This window comes from Gavialis gangeticus, unplaced genomic scaffold, assembly GCF_001723915.1.
Source record: "Gavialis gangeticus isolate Ggan-Ray unplaced genomic scaffold, GavGan_comp1, whole genome shotgun sequence".
Taxonomy (NCBI): Eukaryota; Metazoa; Chordata; order Crocodylia; family Gavialidae; genus Gavialis; species Gavialis gangeticus.
Genome location: NW_017729025.1, coordinates 114,278,393 through 114,303,069, shown reverse-complemented (window position 1 = coordinate 114,303,069; position 24,677 = coordinate 114,278,393). Strand labels below are relative to the sequence as shown.

Here is a 24,677-nt window from a genome sequence, read left to right as displayed (position 1 = left end):
TTTGGACATAGACACAACTTTCAATGTCTTTTCTACGTGTCTCTAGGTGGCAGGGGCTCATGAATGCTGTGGTGCTGGGGTGCATGGAGCATCCCACAGGAGTGCAGCAGGCTCCTCAGTGTGTTCGGCAGCAGACCTGGAAGTGGACTAGAAGCACTTCTGGTCTACTTCTGGGTCCACTGGGGAGAGCTCTGGGGGGCCCCCCTGGCTGCTCTGGCTCGGTGACTGGTGCCTCCTGGGACTGGGGGGGGGCACCCAGGGTCCCTCTGTGGCCAATTGCTGAGCTGGGGGGATGCGGGGGAGCCCCCTGTGCGCTCCCTGGTAGCACTGCCAAGCATGTGGAGGGCTCCTCCACACTCCTGTAGGACGCTTCATCTGCCCCAGCATGGCAGCGATCACGAGCCATGCCTGCTACCTCAAGGTATGTAGAAAAAACTTGTAAATCTTCAGATTCAGATTCGGCCTAATTGAATTGGGGAATCAACAAATTGAATCACAGTCCCTGATTCAGGCCAAATCTGAATTGAATAAGGTTTGCTTTGCACACAAGGGCATACTGTTGGACCAGAAATTATGGAGCCCTAATCATGTCTATCTCATTGTACTGTACCTAGTTCCATCTAGCCACATTTGAACGACTAGTTAGCTCTAGTGCTAGGTTTGATTTGTTTCAACAAATGAAAAAATACCTAACAAACTAGGTGTGCAGTTGGGGAGTTGATAGGCAATTTTTTTCCCCAATCTCTACTGACATTTTATTTTGTCTGGAAAAGGAGCAGTGCTAGCATGTGCCATTTTCTCTGCACTTGCTTATCTATTCTGACCTACCCACCACCTGCCTTGTTTTGTTTTTAAATCAGAAGTTTAAATGATTGCCTAAATAACCAGAAAGCAAACTGTCATCAGGCATCCTGGCTCAGTGTTAAATATAAAACTCCAAAGTCTGAACTTCTTTCTAAATAATCCAAGTCAGAATAAGTAAAAGCAGCAAATGCAACTTGGTTGGCCTGTACCAGCCAGCTGATACCTACCGTGACCGGTTTGTCCAGTCAAGCTTGCCCACAGGACAGCAATAAATATTGCCAACTGGCCTGACTTGGTACCCAGCTTAAAACGTATTTAGTGATTTTTTTTTTCCAAATAGTGTAAAGCAAAATAAGTGGCAGCTGTAAGCAAAGCTCTAGCTTCACCACTTACCTCAGTCAATACAGCCTGCTACCATGACTTAAACCAGGCTTGTTTAAAGGGAAGGTAAGGGCTGGGGGGAGAGACAAGAGTGCGAACTGGAGTGACTTGTTATAAAACATAAAATTCATTCATTGGATTCTCAGCACAGTTCTTTGGAATAAAACATTAAGAAGATGGGTAATTAATTTGGCAGGTAGCAGAAATTAGTGTTTGGGAACACCTGGACCAGCCCTGTGATACCACAGAGCTGGACCTCCCTGGCTTCAGCTAGTTGAGTCTGTCTCCCACTCCACTGTTAGACTCTGTTCTCTCTCCAGCGTGGTATTTGCATTGGTTTCTCTTTTTTAATGCTTCTTTCATAGCAGCCGGAGGACAACCAGAGGTTAGCTTCTCAATATCTGAAGTAATTGCTAAACATGACTTTTGGGGATTTTGGATCAAAAGCAGTAATAGTAGTAATACCTAGCACTTCCAGTACATAGCTCATTATGTCTTCAAAATGTGCAAAGGGTAATTAAAGCTTTTTATCAGGATAACTTATTGCCTGAAAGTGATTCCTTCATTCTTCCCATCTAGCAGCAGCACGGGAAAAAGTCAGAATGGGAAGGAAAGGTGTCAGGAGTGGAACAGTGGTTCCCAGACTCAGTTCTGAAGGCCACTGGACATCCACAAAGCCTTGGTTCATGGCCAAAGGTCTCCACAGATTGTGCAAGGCTTCCTCCTCTTTTCAATCAAATGTTTGAAGATAGATATGCAAGGCAGTCTGTGAGAAATTTTGACACTTGACAATGTTCATTTGGTCCAGAAAGTTTGGGAACTGTTTCTTAGAGAATGTGAAATAGTTACATGTCCTGTGAAAAAAATGTGTGTGTGGAGGGGTAATTCATTGACTGTAGTCTTCATTCACTAATAGACCACGTTTTGGCTTTAGTATCCAATCATGAAAACAGGCACACTCCCCAGCAAACCCAGAAGTGGATCAGAATTGCTTCTGGTCCACTTCCGGGTTTGCTGCCATGCATCCTGGAGAGCCCCGCCATGCTTCTGTGGGACACTCCATGCACGAGTCCCTGCTACCTAGAGGTATGTAGAAAAAACATTTAAAGCTGTGTCTGTGTCTGAATTTCTGAATCTCTCTGGATCCATTCAGAGGGTTCTGATTTCATTTGGAGAGGCTAAAGTGTCCTCTGATTCGATTCAGATTTCGAGATTCGGCCACTGAATTGGGCCAAATTTCCACTGAATCGAATCAGAGACTTAAGCTTCGCAAAGCCTTAATAACAAGCTCAGTTACTGATGAACTGGTTTGAACCATCACTGATATTTTGGTTTGTTAGGTAAGATGGTGCCATCAGCACTTTGTGCATGGACTAGACACTGTTTATAATGAAGTTGACATTGATCTGTTCAGAACAAAGATGTTCAGGACTGCTGAAGTAGTTCTTTTACGGTACATGCTGTGTCTGCATGAAGTATCCCTCCTGATGCCTAATAACTTGTATATGAAATTTCAGTGAGACAAACAAAGAAAATATATGAAACCTTTAAAATGACATCTTTGTATTGGCCCAATAAATAATGGATTATAGTGAATTTCTGCCAATGATCCACAATGTAAAGAAATACAACACAAGCATTGTGCATGCGTGTTGTGTGTGTGTGCGCATGTGCAAGACACTTTTCTGTGTTAGACACAGAATGCATGTCAGACACATTTCTAGAGAGATATATCTATGATATATCTAGAGAGATATATATCTCTCTAGATATATCATATGCATACCCATACGTTCAATGGAAAAGGCATCTCTGAAGAAGACAACCTGCCTAACATCCCTTTTAGGCACCTCAGTTACAAAAACAACAAAAATTGTCAAAACAAACTGATCCTATTTGGTTATAGCCATAAAAGAGCTGTTGTTATACAAGATATCTAACCCTTATGTATCTATCATACCTGTTTTGGTGTAATGATTTTACTGTGGTTATACTCCTGACAGCACTGCAGAAGCAACACTATGGCCGTGTCAGCTGGAGTTTGTTCTGACTCATGTCTCATTCAGCAGGTTGTCAGCTATGTCTGGTTGAAGAACCACTAACACAGAATCACACATGTTAAAATTTTGAAGGATGAAAGATACAACATAAGGAACTGGATTTCCATTTGTCTAATGAAATAAATTAAAATCTCTGATTAGGAGCAGAATTGAGTCACAACTCATAAGTTAATTTTGTAGTTTGCATTTTGAAGGCTTGAACTATGTGCCCAGCCCTTGCGCTGTTTGTATACACAGGGATTAATTTTATTAGCCAGACCTTTCCAGCTACACTTTCTCAGTGGACTCAGTGATGATGTGCAGGATAGCATAAGAGTGAAGGACGCCTCTAAATTTCCCTCTTTGCATGAGCAACAGGCATTTTTAAACCTATATATTCAAAATTGTTTCCCCATAGAAAGGACTGTATTTGCCATCAGGCTTCTCCTCTCCCTTCTGCACAAGTAAACAGTGACATGCCAAATGGTGGCAGGGACTGCTCGGAGCCAAGGCTCTGAGCCCTCTCGCTTAGTTTAAGTAACAAATGGTCAAGAGGTGGTGTGGAGGTGAAAGTAGAAAATGTCAGCAAGAGACATGTGTGCTTTTATGTGCTAATTTACCCTGCTGAAGCACTAGGTCCAGGGACTTCTGCTTTGCAATAAGCAATATTGATGTACTCTGAGAGTCACAGTTCAGAACCTGGCCTGCTAATCTTCCCTCATTTCAGGCTGCTAAACCAAAATCCAGTCTAGTGTGAGTACAAGGAACGTCACAGAACTGGTCTGAGCTGCTATATTTTAAGAAGGAGGAAGTAAAGCAATCCCTAGTGGATAGAGAATAAATATTGCTTTGTTTCTCATTACTGCAAGAGAACAGTTTTTGCTCTTTCCAATGCAGCCCCAAAATTGACACCATCTGATTGGTGTTTGGCAGCCTCTGTGAGTTAGGTGGTCTTAATCCAGTTCCTGGTAGTGCACAATCACAGGCCAGAGTCCACAACCTCTGGTTGCACTAATTAGCAGTCTTGTTAGAAGGCCCAGTAACTGAATGTGAAAGGAGAATGAACCATTCTCTCAGCTCCAGCTCTGCCTCTTTCCTCTGATGGGTGCTGCTTCCAGGTTTGATCTTAAGCTGTTCTGTTCCTGAATGTATTGCTCACCTTCTTCTTTAAATTATTCAGTACTTGCTTACAGTAGCACCCACAGCATGGTATTCACACTCAAACTTTCAAGAAGCTGGGGAAAAGAAGGAGCTCCACTGCAAAGAGCTCAGAAACTAAGGACGAGCATGCCAGTAGCCTGAGATGAGGGAAAGGGCAACAGCAATAAGAAATTTGCATACATAAAAACTCAGTTTAATCTCAGCAGCATGGCAGAGATGGTTCTGGGACTTATTTGGGCAAGAATTTGTTAAACGAAACATGATTGAAATGTGGTGGACTTACCAATTGACCTTGGCTCGAATGGGCTCTGAAAAATCTTTGTTTTGATTGGTGATCCACGAATCAGATAAGGGATGGGTGGGGCTGGCACCGCCCCTTACATGGGTGGGGAGTGGGGTCAAAGAGCCTCCTGGGCCTGGCTGAGTGAATAAAAGCCACTGTGTGCCCAGCCTGCAGCCAATGTGTTGAGGGACAGGGAAACCAGCAGGGCTAAGAAGAGCTGGGGAAAGCTGCTGAGTGGGTGGAAGCTGTAGCCTGGAAGAGCCCCCCTCAGCAGGACTGGAGCAGCGAGTGGCTTTGGCTACAGCCCCAGCTCCAGCCGATGCACAGTGCAGTTCACGGGACAGATCCTGGGAGCTGCAGGAGGCACCTCGGGTCCCTGAACACTGGGTGCACATAGCAGTGTTCCCCCATGCACCACCAGGAGTGACCAGGAATAACGGTCACAAGCTGGCAGAGGGTAGGTTTAGGCTAGATATCAGGAGGCGCTACTTCACTGTCAGGGCAGCTAGGATCTGGAACCAACTTCCAAGCGAAGTGGTGCTGGCTCCTACCCTGGGGGTCTTTAAGAGGAGGCTTGATGTACACCTTGCTGGGGTCGTTTGACCCCAGTACTCTTTCCTGCCATGGCAGGGGGTCGGACTCGATGATCTGCTCAGGTCCCTTCCGACTCTACAAACTATGAAACTATGAATCCTTAAAGTCAGCTGTTTATTCTAGAGGATATTTGCCTTGAGGATATTTTCTCTAGACCATCTCTATTCCCTTTGCCAGTCCAGAGTGGCACAAGAACCTTGGCTGACCAGAAAAAAGAGGGCCAATTTTTGGAAAGTAATTCTCAATCTGTAACTCATTCAAATGCTTGATAGTTGAAATAGTATGAATAGTAGTATGCAGTATGTCTGGCTGCATAAATCACACAGTCACTGTGTTTTCTGATTGAAGGGGTTGAACGCTTGTAGTCGGATTCCTGAGGCAAAGGTTACTTAAAACAATTTTAAAAATTGCTGTCCTTAGATATTCTTCAGTGATTACTCAAAAACTTCCTTCTCTTTGACAGGGAGTCCTCCCTGTTACCAGCCTTACTGGAATATGTCTGTAGGGTCCAAACCAGAGTTCACCAAAATCAAGGGAAGTTTTTTTACTGCTGTTAGATGAAAAAAGGGACTGTGTGTGAATAAAATTTGCAGTCAGGCCCTTACTAAAGGGAAACAAAGCAGTAGACAGCCTAATCTTTTGGTTTGATACTAGAGCTCTTTTGTCAATGTAGTGGGGTTTTTATACTAGGAAGAAATGAAAAGATTTGGCCATGTTCTCAAATGTGTTGAGGTTTGTTGTTGTCATTTTTAGCGTGAATTTAGTGTTCATGAAAAAAAAGCTCAATTGGCAGCACTAGAAACTAAATCTTATGTGAATCCACAAAATGGATATCAGAAGTACAAACTTCTTCATCCTGCCCAAACAATATACGCCTCATTTCTGACCTGAAAGGACCACCTGTAGGGGGAAAATGTTAGTTTGGTGTCCATGGCCCATTCATTCTTCTGCCAGTCTGCTAAGACTGCCAATTAGTGCCAACTGTGGTGGCAGATTTTGTCATGTGGACACATGTTCACTGGAAACTGGACGAGATATTTGACTCATTTCACTGAGGGCACAATGAATTATTTGCTCTGTGCTATACAAATGAGGATTGTTGAAGGCTTTCCTCATTGTTAGCCTCTGTACTCTTACTGAGTGTAAATAAAAGGGAAATTGGTGTTATTGCAAGGACAAATTAACACCAGAACTGAGCTGCATTTTTTTAAATGTGCTGCTAATTGTGCCCAATTTGTGCTGGAGTGGTCACTCTAATGCAAACGTACAAAACCAACTGAATACATTTCAAGGTGCCAAAAAAGAGCTTGCACATTTCTCTTAGCAAATTATCTTTCCTGTTTCACCCTGCAGAAAGTGCCAAAGGGTCCCAGTAAGACCTTTATCTGGAGTAATTAAATTAGCACTTCATGTTAGTAAATTAGGGTTTATGTACAATCATTTATATTTGCTGCAGATTTTGGCATTACAGCAAAACATTTTAAAGATTTCACTTGAATTTTTTATGAGTGTGATGCTGTTTCTCTCTGTGGTTTTAAAAACACACAATGGTGCTAATATAAAGCATTGTTTAAATTGTTTTGCACTTCCAAGGGTTAACGGTTAAAGATGTTTTTAAACTTCAAGGTAAAGCAGAAGCAAATTACCAGATCTGTAAACTTGAGGAAACAGGTTCATTGTCATTTTACCCAATAATTTCATTCTTCCCCACTGTTCTTAGAAGGCCAAATGGCCCTATCAATTATACCCATGAAATCATTGGAAGTGGGTTTAACTAAGGGTCAACATTTGGCTTAATATTGCTGTTAGGCACATCAGGAAACCCGCTCCCACCAAAAATTATGAAAAGGACACAGAGGGAAAAGCAAACTACTCTAAGCACAGGAGCTAGCAAAATGACCAAAATGAAAGGGGAAAATAGTACTGAATCAAATACTTACTTGGCAAATCTTTATCAAATCATCAGTTACATCAGGGCTGAATTGGACCACGGGGGTTAGTTAGTTAATGTTTGTACTGTCTGAACATTTAACAAAAATACTTAGTGTTATTGAGAACATATATATGTATGTAGGTGCAGTGTGTGTGTGTGTGTGTGTATACACACATCTATCTATCTATCTATCTAAGAATAGAATTTGTATTTTGTTTTGATGTGTATAATTCTAGCCCAGAGCTAATCTTGATTCAGTAATAGTCCATTGATTCAAATGGATAAATACAAATTGGAGAACAAATAATGAGACTTCAGTACTGCAGAAAAGGACCTGTGAGTTATACTAGATTGCAGGCTGAATATGAATTTAGTATTATAGTATGAGTTTAGCATAGAGTGAGGCTGGGTCATGGGAATAGCTCAAGCCGCTGGATGCAGGTAAGTGGGGAATGAAAATCCAAGGGACTGTCTAGAGGGTGTGTGTGTGTGTGTGGGGGGGGGTGTGCACATGTGTGAAAGTGTGTTTGCTTGCTGGTGCTGAGGACAGTGGTCAGGTGTAGGGCTGCGGCAGGGCAGGGGGTGTGGGGGGAGAATCAGCAGAGGAAGGAGGCAGGGTGGTTTCATAGATTTCATAGACATTAGGGGCTGGAAGGGACCTCTTGAGATCATTGAGTCCAGCCCCCCTGCCAAAGGCAGGAAGTCTGAAAGGATCAAATGATCCCAGCAAGATAAACATACAAATGCCTTTTGAATGAGTCCAGAGTAGGTGCTTGCACCACCTCTGGGGGGAGTCTGTTCCAGATCTTGGACACTTGGACTGTAAAGAAGTTTTTCCTTATATCGAGTCTGAATTGACCTTCTAGAAGTTTGTGGCTGTTATTCCTTGGAAAGCCCTGGTGAACAACTGTTCTCCCAGATCCTGATGCGCCTCTCTTATATACTTATAGGCAGACACTAGTCCCCCCTGAGCCATTTCTTTGCCAGGCTGAAGAGTCCCATGTCTCTCAGCCTCTCCTCATAAGGCTTGCTCTCTTTGCCTTTGATCATATGGGTGGCTCTCCTCTGGACTCTCTCAAGCTTATCCACATCCCTCCTGAAGTGGGGGCCCCAAAACTGGATGCAGTACTTCAGATGCAGCGTCACTAAGGCTGAGTAAAGCAAGAGGATGACATCCCTGGTTTTGCTTGAGATGCATCGGTGGATTCATGCCAGAATTTGGTTTGCTTTGCTGGCCATGGCATCGCATTGGTGGCTCATGTTCATCTCATGGTCAATCAAGACCTCCAAGTCTCTTTCAGTTGCAGTGCTAGCGAGCGTAGTACTGCTGAGCCTATAAGTATGATACTGTTTTTTTCTCCCAAGGTGTAGTACCCTGCACTTCTCGAGTGCAATCCTTCTGGGCTGTGGACTTACAGATATCAAGCCTCTTGAGGTGTTCTTTCACTTGATCTACGTCAATTGTGGGCCCATCTCCTGAGCCGTGGATGCTTTGCATCTTGTCTGACAGCATGACTTCCTTGGGTGGGTGGAAAACAAAGTAATTGTTTAGGAGATTGGCCTTTTCTTGGGCATCATACATCAGCTGCCTCATTTGATCTCGCAGGAAGCCAGTGTTGCTTTTGTTCTTCCTCCAACTTCCCACATATCTGAAGAACAACTTTTTGTTATCCTTGATTCCAGAGGCTAGCCTGAGTTTGGCTGCAGCGGCTTTTCTGGACCGCTCCCTACAGGTATGGGCTAGTGCTGAGTAGTCCTCCTCGGTGATGATTCCTGTTTTCCATCTGGTGTAGGCTTCTTTTTTTTGTTTCAGGAGATCAAGCCCCTGTTGAGCCAAGGGGGCTTCCCTGCCCTCTAAATGCATTTCCTGTGGGATGGGATGGACTTCCCTTGCACTTTGAGAATTGAGTTCTTTAGAAATAACCATTTCTCATGGACTCCATTTCCTAGAGTGCCTGATTGACCAGTCTTCTGAGTTTGTGGAAATCAGCCTTCCCAAAGTTGAGGATTTCTGTTTTGGTGAGGGATTTGCCCACCCTGCATTGGACAGAGAGAGTAATCAGATCTTGGTCGCTGTCACCAAGCTTGCCTTTGATCTTCAGATCACTCACCAGATCATCCCCTTTGGCCAGAACCAGATCAAGCAGTGCCTCTCCCCTAGTTGGCATGTAGACCTCTTGCATCAGGTACAGGTCGTCAATGCAGGTAAGGAAGTTACGTGACCAGTCAGACCTGGCCATATGCTCTTCCCACAAGATGTCAGTGAGGTTGAAGTCTCCCATGATGATCATACATCAGGAACGTGCAGCCTTGGCCAGTTCCCTGTTGAATTCAAGATCCAGTTCTCCTTTATTAGAAGGTCTGTAATAGACTCCTACAAGGATATCTCCTTTCTCTTCCCCATGCTCCCCCCTTCCCCATACTCCCCCCATATTTTAGCCCACAGGGTCTCAAGGCACCCTCTGTGGTTAATGAACTCAGTTTGAAGGGAAGTGTACTGTTCCTTGACGTAGAGAGCTACACCCCCACCCCTCTTTCCAACACGATCTCTCCTGTAGAGGGTATAGCTTTCTATATCTACCGACCAGTCGTAGGAGGAGTCCTACCAGGTTGAGGGCATAATCATTATCAGTCAGAAGGGGCAGCTCCTCTTGCTTGTTACCCAAGCTCCTGCCGTTTGTGTATAGGCAGTTATTCAAGGCTGCCATGGGAAGCCCTGGGCTTCCTTATGTGATGGCATGTGACCTTTCCTTGGGCTGTTATCAGAGTGGGTTCTCTTGGGCTACCCAAGCTGTTGCTACTGTGAGCAGCATGACCTGGGCTAAATATGTTGATTGACCACCCGTTCCCCAGTGATCTTAGTTTAAAGCCCTGTCAAGTAGGTCAGGGTTTCTGACTGAGAAGAGGTGGAGGCCATCCTTTCCCCAGTTCTTTGCAGTGGGGAGCTGCATGCCTGGCCCAGCTGCACGGTGCAGTACCCATACATGCAGGGGCCTGCGCTTGTTGCTCATGCTCTGGCCCAAGCAGAATGGAGGCAGCTGGAGACTCCCTCTAGCAGGGCCGGGGTGGGAGGTGGGAGCAGGGGACAGCAGATTGGGTGTGAGGGCACTAGCATGGCTCAGGAGCAAGGGGGCTGTGGCTTGGGGGTGAGGGGCACCAGCAGGATTTGGGGGTGAGGGTTGGGTACTGGTAGGGCCAGTGGGGTGTGGGTCGAGACAAGCCATTAATCTTGGCAAATGGGTCTTGCTATGAAAAAGTTGAGAACCACTGCATTAAAGCACACCATGTAGACATGCCCATTGATAGTAATCGTGAATACTGTTAACTGATAGTACTAGTAGGCTCCTAATCTGTTCAGCATAGACCCACCGCTACAGGGCAAAAAACAACATTGTATTACAGTTGCATCAGAGATAGGAATGAATTTGGCCCCCAAATTGAATGTGAGCTGTTAGTTGAAAAGAACTTTTAAAAATCAGGCAGTTTAGATGCATGCTTTAGAAACTCAAAAGCCAATGTTAGGCTCCTAATTTTGAAAATCTTGGCCTAGATCTCCTGATTTCCAAGTCAGTGCCTTAACAACAATGCAGTCCTCCTCTGCCTTGTGTAAATGCAATTTGTAGTCAATGTAAAAAAGAAGCCTAATGAAACAATTCTTATGTTCAAGACAGGTAGTGGGAAGGTATCCTAGAAGATCTGCCTTAAATTACCATATTTTAATCTTTCAGGTACTTTTTGGGGAGCATATCCCCATTCTTTGGCTTTGTTCATCCACGGGCTATCTTTGAATTGCACCATTTTATTGTCTACATTGCTGGAATACCAGCATATGATCTAAGCAAGCAAATAAAGAAGCTGAAAGATGGGCAAAAGATAAAGAGATACAGAACTCCATTGAATTACCATCAACAGTAGCCTTGAATAAAAACATGCTATAGTGTAATGTATCTACACGATCTACAAGAGAGGAAATAGTCATTTTCCTTCTCTGATTCGATCCACAGGAGTCCAGGTTCTAGACTTAATCAAATATATATAAACATGTACAATTTAAAAGCTCACAAGCTTTGCGGAGCAAAGTAAACATTATTAGTCTTCTGAGCTGGATTTGGAAGGAAAAAAGTTTTCAGAACAATGTCTGATGTTAAGCCCCCCTCCCTGAAGTTTATTGCATAAGCCAAAAAAGAGAGCCCATTCTTTCTAACAATGCCCTTTCAGCTACTTTGATTCTAAAAATAAAAATGTTTGATAGCTTTCCAAATGAAGAAGGTGAAAACAGTAATTTCCAGCTTTTCTATACCTCCTTTGCTATACCCATATTACAAAAGTACAGTAGCCAGTAGATGAAGTCAGATTGTTTTTTCCTGCCTTGTATATTTAAATTCCCTTTCACTTATATTAAGTCTGAACAGTCAGAAATATTAAGACTGCTGAAAGATTAACTCAGTACTCTTCATGACTTAGTAAGCATTCAGTGTGTCAGTGTTTTCCCTGTTGGACCTGGTGACCCCAAACCAAAATGCCTCAGTAAAGCAGGCAAAGCCTGTTTGAATGGCATCCTGAAAAGTATGTAGAAGTAGTTTACTACTTACTAAAGATGAAAACTTTTGCTTATAGCTACTAAGGCTTACAGTTTACCTAATATTATATACATAGTGGGTGCATTTACACATTCATTAATGCAGTGTAGTTACTGCTTATTAAGTTTAGTACTCGGTTAACCAAGTCCTAATCAATTTGCAGTAACTTGTGCTACTGTGCAGTAGCACTGGCACATGGGTTTTAGCGATGCTTACTGTACAGGAGCCTAATATTACTGTGCAGTAGAGTATTAGCATGGTTTTTGCCAGGCACGCTACTGCACAATGTTATTAGACTATGGTGCAGTTAGTGTCTCATGTAGATGTGCCCTCAGATACCTAGTCTTAGGTTAAAAGAATCGTGATGGGTTTTCTACATTGAACCACCACCTTGCACTGGGAAGAGAAACTGTGGTGTATTATGGGAGATGAAATACGAGGAAACCCAAACAACCAAAGAGAATGGGACTTTGGAATGGGAATGGGAGGGACTCCCCATCTTACTGAGGTAAAAAAATGGGGAAAAAATAATAAATTCCTGTAATGTCTCATCATATCTGATAAATAGTACACAACTTCTATAAGACATCTTGCAGGAAATGTCCTATCAAAAGTGGAGAAGATATGAATTCTGTTTCTGAGATGTACTGACTGAAAGCTGGACTGGATTTAAATAAAGAAAGAAAGAAAGAAAGACCCCAAATGCCTGAAATCTGGAGGTTTTTTATTTATATGCACAACAATGGTGTCTCAACTTTCGACATGTGAAAATGGGACTTAGACTCCTTAAGTCACATTGGCATTTTTGCAAAGTTTACCTCTGGTGTGTCCTGTTTTATCTCAAAAATGCCATGAAAGAGAAGAGAAGTACAATTATAACATTTCAAAGCACTGAGGAGGGAAAACCTCATTAAGAACTCAATTGCTAGCTACTTTACTTCCTCTATGTGAGTTCCCTGAAGTGCTGGTGTTTGCAGAAGGATATAGAGAGCAGCTGCCAGAAAGTGGAGTCTTGGCTCTGTCCCCAATATACCAGCCTGATGAATTGGCACAGAGGTGGAGATAACTGATGCCAGGAAAAGGACTAGCATAGTTTGCTCACTCCACGGAGCAAACCAGGATCAGGTCTGAAATTGTGACTTTAGGTTAAAATGTGATCTCTTATTTAATTCTGTGTTACTGAGACTATGATCCCTACTTGGGTTGTAAGGTGTCAGTCTGGATCTTCTTTAGACTTTTTACATTTGGATCAAGTCATAGGGCAGGAGCTGAGGGTAGATCTAGGGTTTCCCAAAGGGGGTGTGGGAGCAGTGACTGCTCCCAGCCTCCTCCCTCCCTACCTGTGTGGGTAGACAATGCTGCCAGAGCCTCCAGGGACTTTTTAAAGTTCCTAAAGCTGGTGAAAAATATGAATTTCCCCTTCATGCTCAGAGGCATAGTCCTTTCCTCCCCCCTGCTGCCTACTGCTGGCAGGGGCTTGAACCAAGATCTTCCATTGGCTAGAAGAGTGCTCTAAACTATGGGCTATAGGGCAAGTCTGGGATGAGCTCTTTCAATCTCTTCCATTTGTACTAGTTAGTTCACTTTCTATAGAACAATTAAATAGACATTAAGACAGTATGAAAATAACTAATTCCTGATGATCTAGGACACTCAGTTCTGAGAGAGTCTCAATCTCTTCTGTTGACATGCTAATTAAACATTTGTTAAAGCACAAATTGGAACTATCTCCTCCCTTCTTCCTGATTATTATTTGTTGTTGTTGTTAGGGCATTCATGGGGGTGATGTAGGTTGAAATACCTTAAGTTGTAGGAGAGAATTGAATTTGTCCCTCCCAAGTTCTAACTCCAAAACTCTACCTCCTTCCACAGATTTGTGAAAATCAAGCTTTTCATTTATTTTGTTTTCGTTACAGCTGCTCAAAGTGAAATGCTTTGTTTCAAGAATTAAATTTTGTGGGGGTTTTGTTTTGTTTCAGTGTGAAAAAACAAAAAGGTTAAATCTTGGTTTGGGCTGAACTATTTGTGTTGGTTTTTTTTCAGTTTGGTTGCTGAGTCAAAAGAATCAGTCCTAATCTGGAAATTTGTAGCATTCTTCTGGATTAGAATAGCCTTTTGTAGCTTCAGAAAATCCTCCTGTTAGCCACATCCTCCTCCTTAATAGCATAGGCATTCAGGTCACAGCAAAGAACAGAACAAGTTCTTATTGATTAGGCTTACAGAGACACTTCACACTTTTCCTCATAATAGGGAAAATATTTTGATGAACAAATACTCAAAAGCTTGGGAGCTAACTGACATTTGCCTGGGAGGCTTGTTTCTCATCAACAGCCTGAATATACATTGCCAGCTTGTGATAAAGAGCAAGCCTTGCAAGGGAAGGTTGCACCACCATGCTGGTGGGAAATGCAAACCTGGATGATTATGGGAGCAAGTGGAGCTAATGAGACAACAGGGAAAGTTCAGAACAAGAAAATTGCATCATAATCTAGTCTTCATCAAGGTTTACTTTAAAGTATCCCTCCAGGGCTGGATGACTATTGGATACATTAGAGGGGAAGAGAACCTGAGGAAGAGAAGACAGGAATGACTGGAGAAAACACAATGATCCCTGCATGGGTCATTGTAGTTTGTGGGGTTTTTTGTTTATCTATGGATAGATAAATACATACATAAGCAGATGTATAGCGTATGCTAGTGGGATTATTTTATGTTTATATCAAAAATTGCACCAGCCAAGTACATCTTTCTTTGGTCGTTCTCTTATAGTCCTGACAGCTCTTCTGTCTTTAGCCTTTTTTTGCAGACCTAGTTCAGCCCACATTCTCAGGAAGTGTTCGCTGGAACTTGTGCATTACTTGATTATCGAGATTAACTTATCTTTTCTTTTTTCCACTAAAGCACTAAGCAGCTCTTACAGAAATGTAGGTGTGTTTGAGAATTATAAGAGTCTTTAATTCTCATACCAAACTACACCCACAGAAGTCAATTCCAGTGCCAGTGATTAAAGGTCATGTGAATGGCAAAAAGTAACAGGTAAGCACCTCATTTTGTTACTAAGAATAACTGCATTGGCAGCACTGGCTTATTACAAAGAGAGCTAATAGCATGCTCAGTAAAATCCTTTTCTTTCCTTGTATTTGTTGGTGTAAATCCTTACCTTGGTACCTACACAGAACAAACCCCTTTAGAAGAAAAAGAGGTCAAAATTTGTTTGATTACTGGTGGTTTTGAACAATCAGGTGCATGAGGCCTAGTCCCCTAATGAGGGACCAGCTAATTATTTGCCTTAGGAGCTTAGGAAATTGTTTAGTAGTAAGATTTTAAATGAGAACTGTCCAGTTTTCTATGGTTTGGTTCATAAAATCACAGAATCATAGAACCATAGAAACTTAGGGTTGGAAGGGACCTCAGGAGGTCATCTAGTCCAACCCCCTGCTCAGAGCAGGACCATTCCCAGGAACTATATCAGCCCAGCCAAGGCTTTATCTAATTTAGGCTTAAAAAACTCCAAAGATTTTTTAAGATTCCAAAACCTTTTTGGGTAACCTCTTCCAGTGCTTTTACTACCATCCTAGTAAGAAATGTTTTCCTAATATCTAACTTGAACTTTCCTTGCTGCAACTTGAGACCGTTACTTCTTGTTCTGTTATCTGCCACCACTGAGAACAGTCTAGCTCCATCCTCTTTGCAATGACCTTTCAAGTAATTGAAGGTTGCTATTAAATCCCTCCTCAGTCTTCTCTTCTCCAGACTAAATAAACCCAGTTCCCTCACCCTCTCCTCATAAGTCATGTGCCCCAGCCCCCTAACTATTTTCATTGACCTTCACTGGACTCTTTCCCATTTGTCCACATTATTTCTGTAGTGAGGTGTCCAAAACTGGACACAGTACTCCAGATGCAGCCTTATCAGTGCTGAGTAGAGGGGAACAATCACTTCCCTGGATCTGCAGATAGTGCTCCTACTAATGCAGCTCAGTATGCTGTTAGGCTTCTTTGGAACAAGGGCACATTGTTGGTTCAAATTCAGAGATCGTCCACTGTAAACCCCAGGTCCTTTTCTGCAGAGTTGCTGCTTAGCCAGTCAGTCCCCAAATTGTTTTGTCCTCAATGCACATGTCCAAATTGAACCTCATGAGGTTTCTTTTGGCCCAGTCCTCCAATTTGTCAAGGCCTCTCGGAATCCTAGCCCTACCCTCCAGCATTTCTACTATTCCACCCATCTTAGTGTCATCTACAAACTTGCTGAGGGTGCATTCTAGGACTGTACACTCTTCTTCATCAAACTTATCTTTGACTAGCTGAACTTCCTAATCATTTTAGTGCCTCATGTTCTCAACATACTTTTTTCCCCTTTATAAGAAGATAGGGACTTGCCAGGGACACAACCTCTCTCACTTACTGTTATGAAGGATATTCTTAGTTTTTGTAAAATGTGAGTTGAATTGCACAGTCAGGCAATTTCTTAGTTTAAAGACTGAAAACAAAGCTAATTTAAATGATTTGGGACAGCAGCCAACAGGACTGCTCATCAGAGCTCTATCCCCATACATTAAGACTGTCACAGAGAATATTATATCACCTCAAAATGATGCTTTGTCTCCATTGCTATACTGTGGGTGCACATGAGCAAACATATGCAGTTTGCAGCACCGCAAACTGCTGGGGGGAAAGGGGCTGCAGACCCAGGCCGTAGTGCAGACCCAGGCCGTAGTAGGTTTCCAAATTACTTTAAAATTGTAAACATACTAATAAAACATTGTGTTCCACTGATACCTATATATATAGTGGCATTTAATTTTAATCATGGAAAAATGTGGATTTGGGGGGTTTTAATCAGAGAATTGTGATTTTTAAACAGAGAAAACTAGGATCCCTGTCATGAATAAATCCGCGTATGGGCATTCTTATCTTGTATGCACCATGATTTTGCTCTGAATATCTCCGTGTAAGAACAAAACCTTAAAAGTTTTCTCTTTTAGTGCATGGATGGCCTGCTCGGTTCTATTTTGTTGTCTTTTAAGCTGTTCCATCTCCTAAAAGAGGAAGTGAGATTCAGGCTGGCATGACTGATCCCATTTAACCTGTTTCCTTATGAATTTTTTTTCCCAAAGCTGGCTGGACACTAAGAAGCAAGGAATTAACACTGATAATGGCTTTATGGCATATTGTAATCTACCTGATTCCTGAGTTTTTTCCATATGCGAAAGGTGAGAATGACTCTCTTCTCTCTTGATAAGCTTTGGTCTCCCAGGAATCAGCTTCTTTTCTTCCACCCATTGTTTGTCTGCTACCCCTGGGAATTTCTCTCCCCTCCCCCACCAACAAATCTTTTTGACTATGCTCAGCTGGCTTGTTCTGCATAGGCCTCATGTCTTACTTTTCAAAGCTTGTCTAACTCATTCTCAGCTATACAGTTGGTCCAATAAAAGGTATCATGTTAAGAAATCCTAGCCTCTTTAGTGTCATCTTTCTATATTTGCAAGCAATGGCTATGAGAAGTATGGTCTCTGCTTGTGATTTTAGTTCTGAGGCATAATAATAACATTTTAAATGTCATCGCTAACTTTCATTAGTGAAGCCTCTGGGCAGAGATCAGGAACTGAGAGTTGCTATGAGGAAGAAGTCAAAGGGATGTATGAGAGAAAAACATTAAGATGGGTGAAGGTATGTAGGGGAGGTGAAGAAAAAAGACAAAGAAAGGCAGACAGGAAATGAAGAGCAATAAAGGGTTGGAGCATATTCTCACGCTGAGTGAGAAGGCTATGCAAGTAAGGCATTTAACTAAATAACTAAAAGTATAAGTAATTGCTAAAGGTCACATACCACTCTTACATTTTATGAAACCATCCTCTTAACAACTATTCACTTTGGACTGAGTAGCACAAAGTCCTGAATTTATACCAAGGACTGTGCACTATGGCCTGGAATTCATCCTTCTCCCCAGAACAAATCTGACATTGTTGTTCAATTATGAACAATGAGTCTACCTCAAAGCCCTTGTGGTATTTTTTATATGTTTATGTATGTTTTCTGTATGTAGTTATGTTTAATAATACCAAAATGAAATCTTATCTTAGCTGGAAGTCATGGCCAGTAGCACTCAGTAACAATGCTTAGACCAAGTTTCAAGCAAACTAGGATGATTGATCACAGCACTCTCATTGGTCATCCTTCCCACTTCCCTCTGCCTCCTACCATGTTTATCTACACTGCTTTGGTGGTCTAGTCAGTCCTGGTGGCATAGTACATGATAGCTTCCTGATGACTGCCAAATCTACTGCTCTGGTCTCAATTGGTGGGGTGGTACCAGTAATTATACTTCTCTCCTAAGGCCCAATGCTGTTATGACATGAAGGTTAAGTTGCTATTTTGAAAGAAAACAAACTTCACTGAATCTTTGGTCAGGGCTGACACATATAAGCTGCCTTCTACCGAATATTCAGTAGCAGTGATAAATAATTATAACAATAATTAAAACTGGGCTCAATAGCATTGTCTCACATAACTGAGAAGTACAACTCCCTTTGTTACGCATGTTAGTGGATGAAACTTTATGGCTTTTGTCATGCAAGAGATCATGAAGGTCATGGTGGGCTAGAGGGGTACAAGCCGTAGGTGCTGCCTAAGATGGGGTTCCAGAGTGGAGAATGGGGGTGCTTCAGTCTCGCATCCACTACTCCCCTGCAACCATCCAGCTTCAGCTTCATCTGGAGAGGAGAAGCAGCAGTGCAAGAGCATGTGTTAATGAGTGAAGGGAACAAATGTAGTTCTGTTGGGCAGCAATGGATGATGTGCAGCACAAGAGTTGCAGCTAGGGTTTGCTGGTGCTTGGGTGGAGCTGAGACTGCCCACTGCCAGAGCCTCTGAAGCCAGAGCTCTACAAAGAAGGTGCAGAGGAAAGAGGGGGAGTGGGGGGATTGCCCTGGGTACACTCCTGGCCACTTCTATTAATGTTATTCAGTATTCCCTCTTGACTAATTTTTTATCACTATTGTGAGACGTGCACTGGCGTGTTAGCAGAGGCACAACTGATAAGGGTCACACCCTGGGCTAGTGCTTCCTAAACCTAGTGGGTGCTCTCATGCCTCCTGTTGCAGCTGCTGGTCACTCTCATTGTTGAGTGTTGCCAATTGCTATCATGGCAATGGACAATGGTGAATCTGGAGGCAAGAAAAGCAGTGTCTGCGGTTGTGGGGTTTGAAAGTGGTGCCCTACACCTGGCACCACTGCATTACCCACAGGCTGCTGGCCTCACTAACACTTCAGTCCACAGCAGCAGTGTTATCCACTGAGGTCAGGGGGGCATGGGGCTGACAAGGGGATTAGGGCTCCTGGAACATCATCCCCATGAACCCCCATCTGCCCTACTCACTGCAAGCAACTCCTTCCCTGACTCCATGTGGCCAGAGCCTTAAGCACCACTGCCCCAGGTCCTGATCCCTTCCCTGTCCTCCACCCTGCATCCCTGAGTGCCACTGACTGCTGTCACTGGCAATGGGCAACAGTAGATTCAGTAGGAAGAGAAGTGCAGTAGGATGATATAGAGTCTCCAGGTACCCTGTTCTGGCACCCCTCTAAGTCAACACTGAGGGTTTGTACCCCACTCACCCACCTCTGGTTATGCTACTGGCTGTTAGGATGGGCAGCAGGAATGCTGTAGTTATACCCTCACCATAGTCTACTGGCAATATACAGAGACTGAGACAACTGATAGTAGATCACAACTGAAGAGAGAATTGCCCATTGGAATGGAAACAAAGATTTTCCTTGAGCTTCTTTTAATATCAATGCATCTGGGCTAGTTCTGTGTCAAAATTTATATGATATTTTCATTGTCATTCCACGAACTCCTGCAAGGAAAATGCAACTTTATTTTTTACTTCACTACTTCAATTAGGTTTTTTCTAATAATTCAGAAATTCTGTTTGCTTAGTCACTTAAAGATCTATTTTTTCTCCTTTTTTGATTGGCCCAAGTAATGGTGGGAAGGAGGGAAAAGGAAGAAAGACCCAAGATTTCAGGTTGTTTTTTTTTAGTTGAAATAAATGTTTACTTTGTGACTTCTGGTAGTCTCTTTTTTTTTTTTTGGCTAGGTGGAGCTTTTTATCTGTAAGAAGCTGTATAGCAGGAGAAAAACATGGCTGCTGGGAGTTGGATCCCATAGCAAGAAAACCTATCTCTCTCTCTCCCCCCCCTTTTTTTTGTCAAAATGGGCCAGCAGCAAATGTGAGAAATCTGAACTAAAGCTGTTTGGTACAGAAGTACTCATGTGAATTTGTGTAAGATAGAAGATATGGTTGTTGCTGACTAATATCTGATATGACAGGTTGCAATTATAGGCCTCTCAGAGCAATCTCTGCTTTGAGCCTCATTCAAATGAAAAAAATCACAAGTATTTTAGAGTTTGCATTGTGTGGACCTGATCATTGTTTTCCGTGAAAAGTGGTGAAAAAACTGGATTAAGCATGGCTTAAAATCCTATTATTACTGCTCTCAGTGATTAAAAAAAAGTACCACATTGGGTGTATTTTGTATTGTGTGAAAGCTACTGCCTCATATGATGAGAAGAAAAAATGTTAATAGTGTAACGTAAGTTCGTTTTGTTTTGTGTTGAACCTGAAAAATACTTATGTCAAATGCAGTAAGTCTGGAGACAAAATGTTAGTGGTTTTCTCCATAACCCTGATGATAAACTGTGCTTGCAAAAAGATTTATTTTAGGTTTTGATTCTCATGTCCTTTCACCTCTCTTTGATTTATAATAAAGCTCCCATCAGTGCCCCCTGGTGGGACCATGCAGAAACAGTCATCTTCCTAGGAAAGTGGTTAAGCAGTAGCAAGGTTACTGACTAATAGCGGAGTAACTTCATGTGTCAAGCCTTTGAAGCAAGCTTGGTCAGTTATTCCCACACTGCATTTTTCTTGCATGTTTGAATAGGAGGTATTCATAGTGAAGCACCATCAGTCCGAGACCAATAAATAAAGGGGTGAGGCGAGAGCTATATAAAGGAATGTAGTCCACTGAATCCCTCTTAGTTCCTCAGACTCCCTACGTACTTGAACATTTGGCTCCTTTTCCCAGTTCAGGAGCTGTACAAAGCCACAGAATACCACAGATACCAGATTAGACCCAGATTCTCCTCTTGGTTACATGAGCAAATGGGGAGTCATTCCAGTGAAGCCAATAGACTGATTCTTGGTAATACACTGATGCAACTGGCTCGCAAAATTAGTAGGAGCCTAGTTTGCTCAAAAAATAAATAAAAGAAACAAAACTAAAACAATAATTAAGTCCACATTTTGGGTGCTATTTAAAGACTTCAGTTCAGTCTCCAAATTTGTGTTGGCAATTTTATACCTCTTTTTGTGTGTGCACAAACAATTGTCCAATATGAACCAGCTCAATATTAGCCTGCCACAGTTTTTATTCCCGGGCCATTATTTTAATCTGTGTGCTTGTCTAAGCCTTGTATTCAGTTTTCTATCATGGTATCTGAGCTTCCAGGGTAGATCGCACAGTGATAGCAATCGTAAAGACAGGGTGGAAATTCAGTTTTTCTAGGTCTTTAGAACTACAGAAGCCTTGCTGCAAACTGCTCAACTCATGAGCTTGAGCGAGTCAGGACCTATCCTGAAATTTCTTCACAATGGCCAACATCACCAATTATGTTCTACCTAACCCTAGCCCTGTGTGATCATGAAGAAATTCATTAATTTTTTTATCAGGGTAATCTGTCTCATGCCAGACAATGAGTGTATTTTGTTTGACTCAGTGACACTGGGAAAAGAAATCATTCTTAGAATCAGGACTTCATGGAGTTTCAACAGAGGCACATACTTGTCAGGTAGTTGCTCGTTCTGATGAGGCTCAAGCATACGGCATATTTCACATTACGATGGTGACCCAAACTGTGGGAAACCACCAAAACAAACAGCAGCAGAGGAGCTGGAGGGAAATTGAACCGTGGGATTCACCGACTGATTGAGCTCTCTCTGTTGTCAATAACTGATGGTGACAAGCTGTGAGTTAACAGTAGATGTGTTCAGGGAGGAGAGGTAAAGTTTAGGTCTAAATTGAACTCATAACCTATACAGAGCTACAGTTATGAACCATAAGACTGACTCATTATCTTAGTATCTGTGTGTGGATGGGGAGAAGTTGCTGTTAGTTCCAGTTAAATAATGTGCATTTGACTCATAGTGCTCTTGCTGAGTTGTAATTAAATATTCAGGGAAGGCCAATCTAGTACTGGGGTAAGAAAGCACAGTCCTGTTATCAACTTGTTTTTACTTAGGTCAGGGCAGACTTTGGCTAATGAGTTGTGCCCAGTTTATTATAGTATTATATGGTGCGACTTTGCTGCAAGTCATGCTCTATAGCTGAGTATCCATTGTTGGAATACATGAAAAAAAGGATGGCCTTCCTCTTCCTACATAAAAGAATGCCGTTCAACTACACCATAGAATGATTCGTTATTGAAGTACTATACAGGATCCCAAATGGGATTTATACTTGCCTTGTTCTAATTTAGAACAGATTAAGTTCTAAGGATGAAAGTACAGCTTATAGAATTTTTTTCTGATATAGGTTGTATCACTTCCCAAAATGAAATAAACTGCCTCAGCAATATCACTTTTATACTATTATAACTTCATCTAGGGTATTTGCCTGTACAGAAACGTCATAAAAAATCACTGCACTAGCTAACAGTATTATACTAGCCAAAGGTCCTATAGTAGACCTAGTGTTTATAAATACAATGCTAAAGGTCCAATAGTGAACCCATGTGTTGTTTCCCTGGACACCTCCTCAGTCTTTAAGATACAGAAATTAGAGCTAAGGGAAAATTTCCCCAATCACAGCAAATAACTGTTTTAAATGAGCCTTGAAAATATTTGGGGAGGTTCATACCCATATGGGGTGCCTCTTAGTAGAGCGCTATGGAGGTTTGTCTCTACAAAAGATGTTTAGTTTAATCCAGGACTGAAAAACAAAGGATGTGCTGCTGCCACACTAATTAAAAACAGAGCTAATGTGTTGCTCATGTGTACCAATTTTTCCTGCATTGTAATGTAAATGCTTTTTTAGATGTGGAAAAAGTTTATAAAAGAATATACTACAGAAAAACTTACAGGAATCTGTACTCTTCAAAGAGACACTGGCAGTCTTTTATGTAGATACTCTGATCAAAATGGGCTTTGTACTTTCTATAGGTATGTGCCTCAGATCCAACACCTGTCTAGAGAATTAAAAAATGCCATTTGGATTCAGCAAACAAAATGATAATTAGGAGGTAGGGAAAGTTAATGAAAAATGATGTACTGGATGCTTTTCGGTTCTCACACTCAGACCCACAAACTAGAAAAAATAGGAGACAAAAACCCCTCAAATAACTATATGCATTAATTTATAAATGCATACAGAGTTCAACTACTACTATTGCTTTGAGCCATTTCTGGAAGTTTCTAGATCATACAGCATGGTGAGCAATATTACTACAATTCCACTATTTGAAGGGATATCACTCTATATGGTGTATCTTTTTTTTAAGGGACTGTCTTATACTTTTTGAATCAATTGATAAAGTTGAAGGTGCAATCACTTTTCCTCCTTTCATGTCCTCAGATACATTTTTAGGAATAAAATTGGCTATTAGCCCCCATGTTTTAGCTAGGATTACCATATTTCCAGTTTCAAAAAAGCGGACACCTGTGTGGACATGTAGTAACCTTGCTCTAGCCCAATTATGGTTTGCATCATTATATTCAGATTGAATGCCTGCTTCTAAGGCTCCATCACAGTAGTGATCTGCTTGTCTGAATCCCTCCTGCAGATGCAACCAGGATTTCTCACTTCCTGTCACAAACATTGTGTGGTATTGCTGTGGAATATTGTAGAGTTGCCACATTTCATCCTGGTGTTTGATGTAGTCTAATTTAAAACACACAAGCAGTGATCTTCCGCCATTTCCCTTGGCTTATTCGATGCTTTTCCTAATTTTCAGACTAAATATTATTTTCTTAAATTGTGCCACATTAAATATTCCCTTTCTACCTCTACTATGTGTACCCTTCAAATATTTGTAGCTTAGTGTTATCTCCCACCTTAATCAAAATACAACATATTTATTAACTGTTCCTCATAAATCACTCTCTCCAGCTCTTTAATCAAATAGGCTGGTCATCTCTGAATTTCTTCCAATCTTTCAGTACCTTTCAGGTGATATGCCCACAAATTAATGCAGTATTCCAGATGTGGTCATACCAGAGCCATATAAAGCGGAAATTTTACCTCCCTCTTCATTGTGTGACATTTTTAAATATCCAAAATTTGAGTGATTTTTTTTTTGTAGCCATATTACATAATGGTTGTCTCACTGTTTTCCTCCTTCTATGTTCACTATACTGAAAAATAAATGAAAAAAATGTATCTAATTTCCTCTGCATGTGCCTACATCTAAGGCTCCATCACAGTAGTATTGTACCTGTCTAAATTAGTTCTGCAGGTTCAGTTGGGATTTCTCACTTCCTGTCACACACATTGCCACTTTCAGCCCTGTGAATGCTGAATGTTTAAGGTGTCTTAATACATCTGTACAGGGGTGAGTTCATGTTTTTTTCTGGACTCTTGCCAAGAGGCTGTCTCTAGTTACCCCATCTGTAAATGAATACCTGGTTGTTTGGGCTAGGGAATCCAGGGTGGCTACACACATACCATTGGCTACAGAAATTGGTATGCTTTAACCACACTGGCCTAATGTGCCATAAGGCTAGGGAAGGACCTTTGCCTTGACTCTTACTCCTAGATTTCTCCCTCCCATTGAGTATACGTGTTTCAGCTATTTCTCACCAAGTTGCAAAGTCTTATTTGGGTATTAATTACATAAATCTAAACACC

At 41.9% G+C, this 24,677-nt stretch overlaps 1 long non-coding RNA gene across 2 annotated transcripts in view; it reads left to right on the top strand.

The window, feature by feature from the left end:
- LOC109298999 overlaps window positions 1-24,461 on the top strand; it is a 56,626-nt gene extending 32,165 nt beyond the window's left edge. Inside the window, exons 2-4 of one of the 2 annotated variants that reach the window (XR_002097747.1) lie at window positions 14,677-14,811; window positions 16,892-16,987; window positions 19,874-24,461. This is a non-coding gene — a long non-coding RNA (uncharacterized LOC109298999). Of the gene's footprint in view, window positions 1-13,498; window positions 14,812-16,891; window positions 16,988-19,873 lie in introns of those variants that run through there. The other variant, XR_002097746.1, reaches the window with a different exon arrangement.
- The last annotated feature ends 216 nt before the right edge of the window (window positions 24,462-24,677 follow it).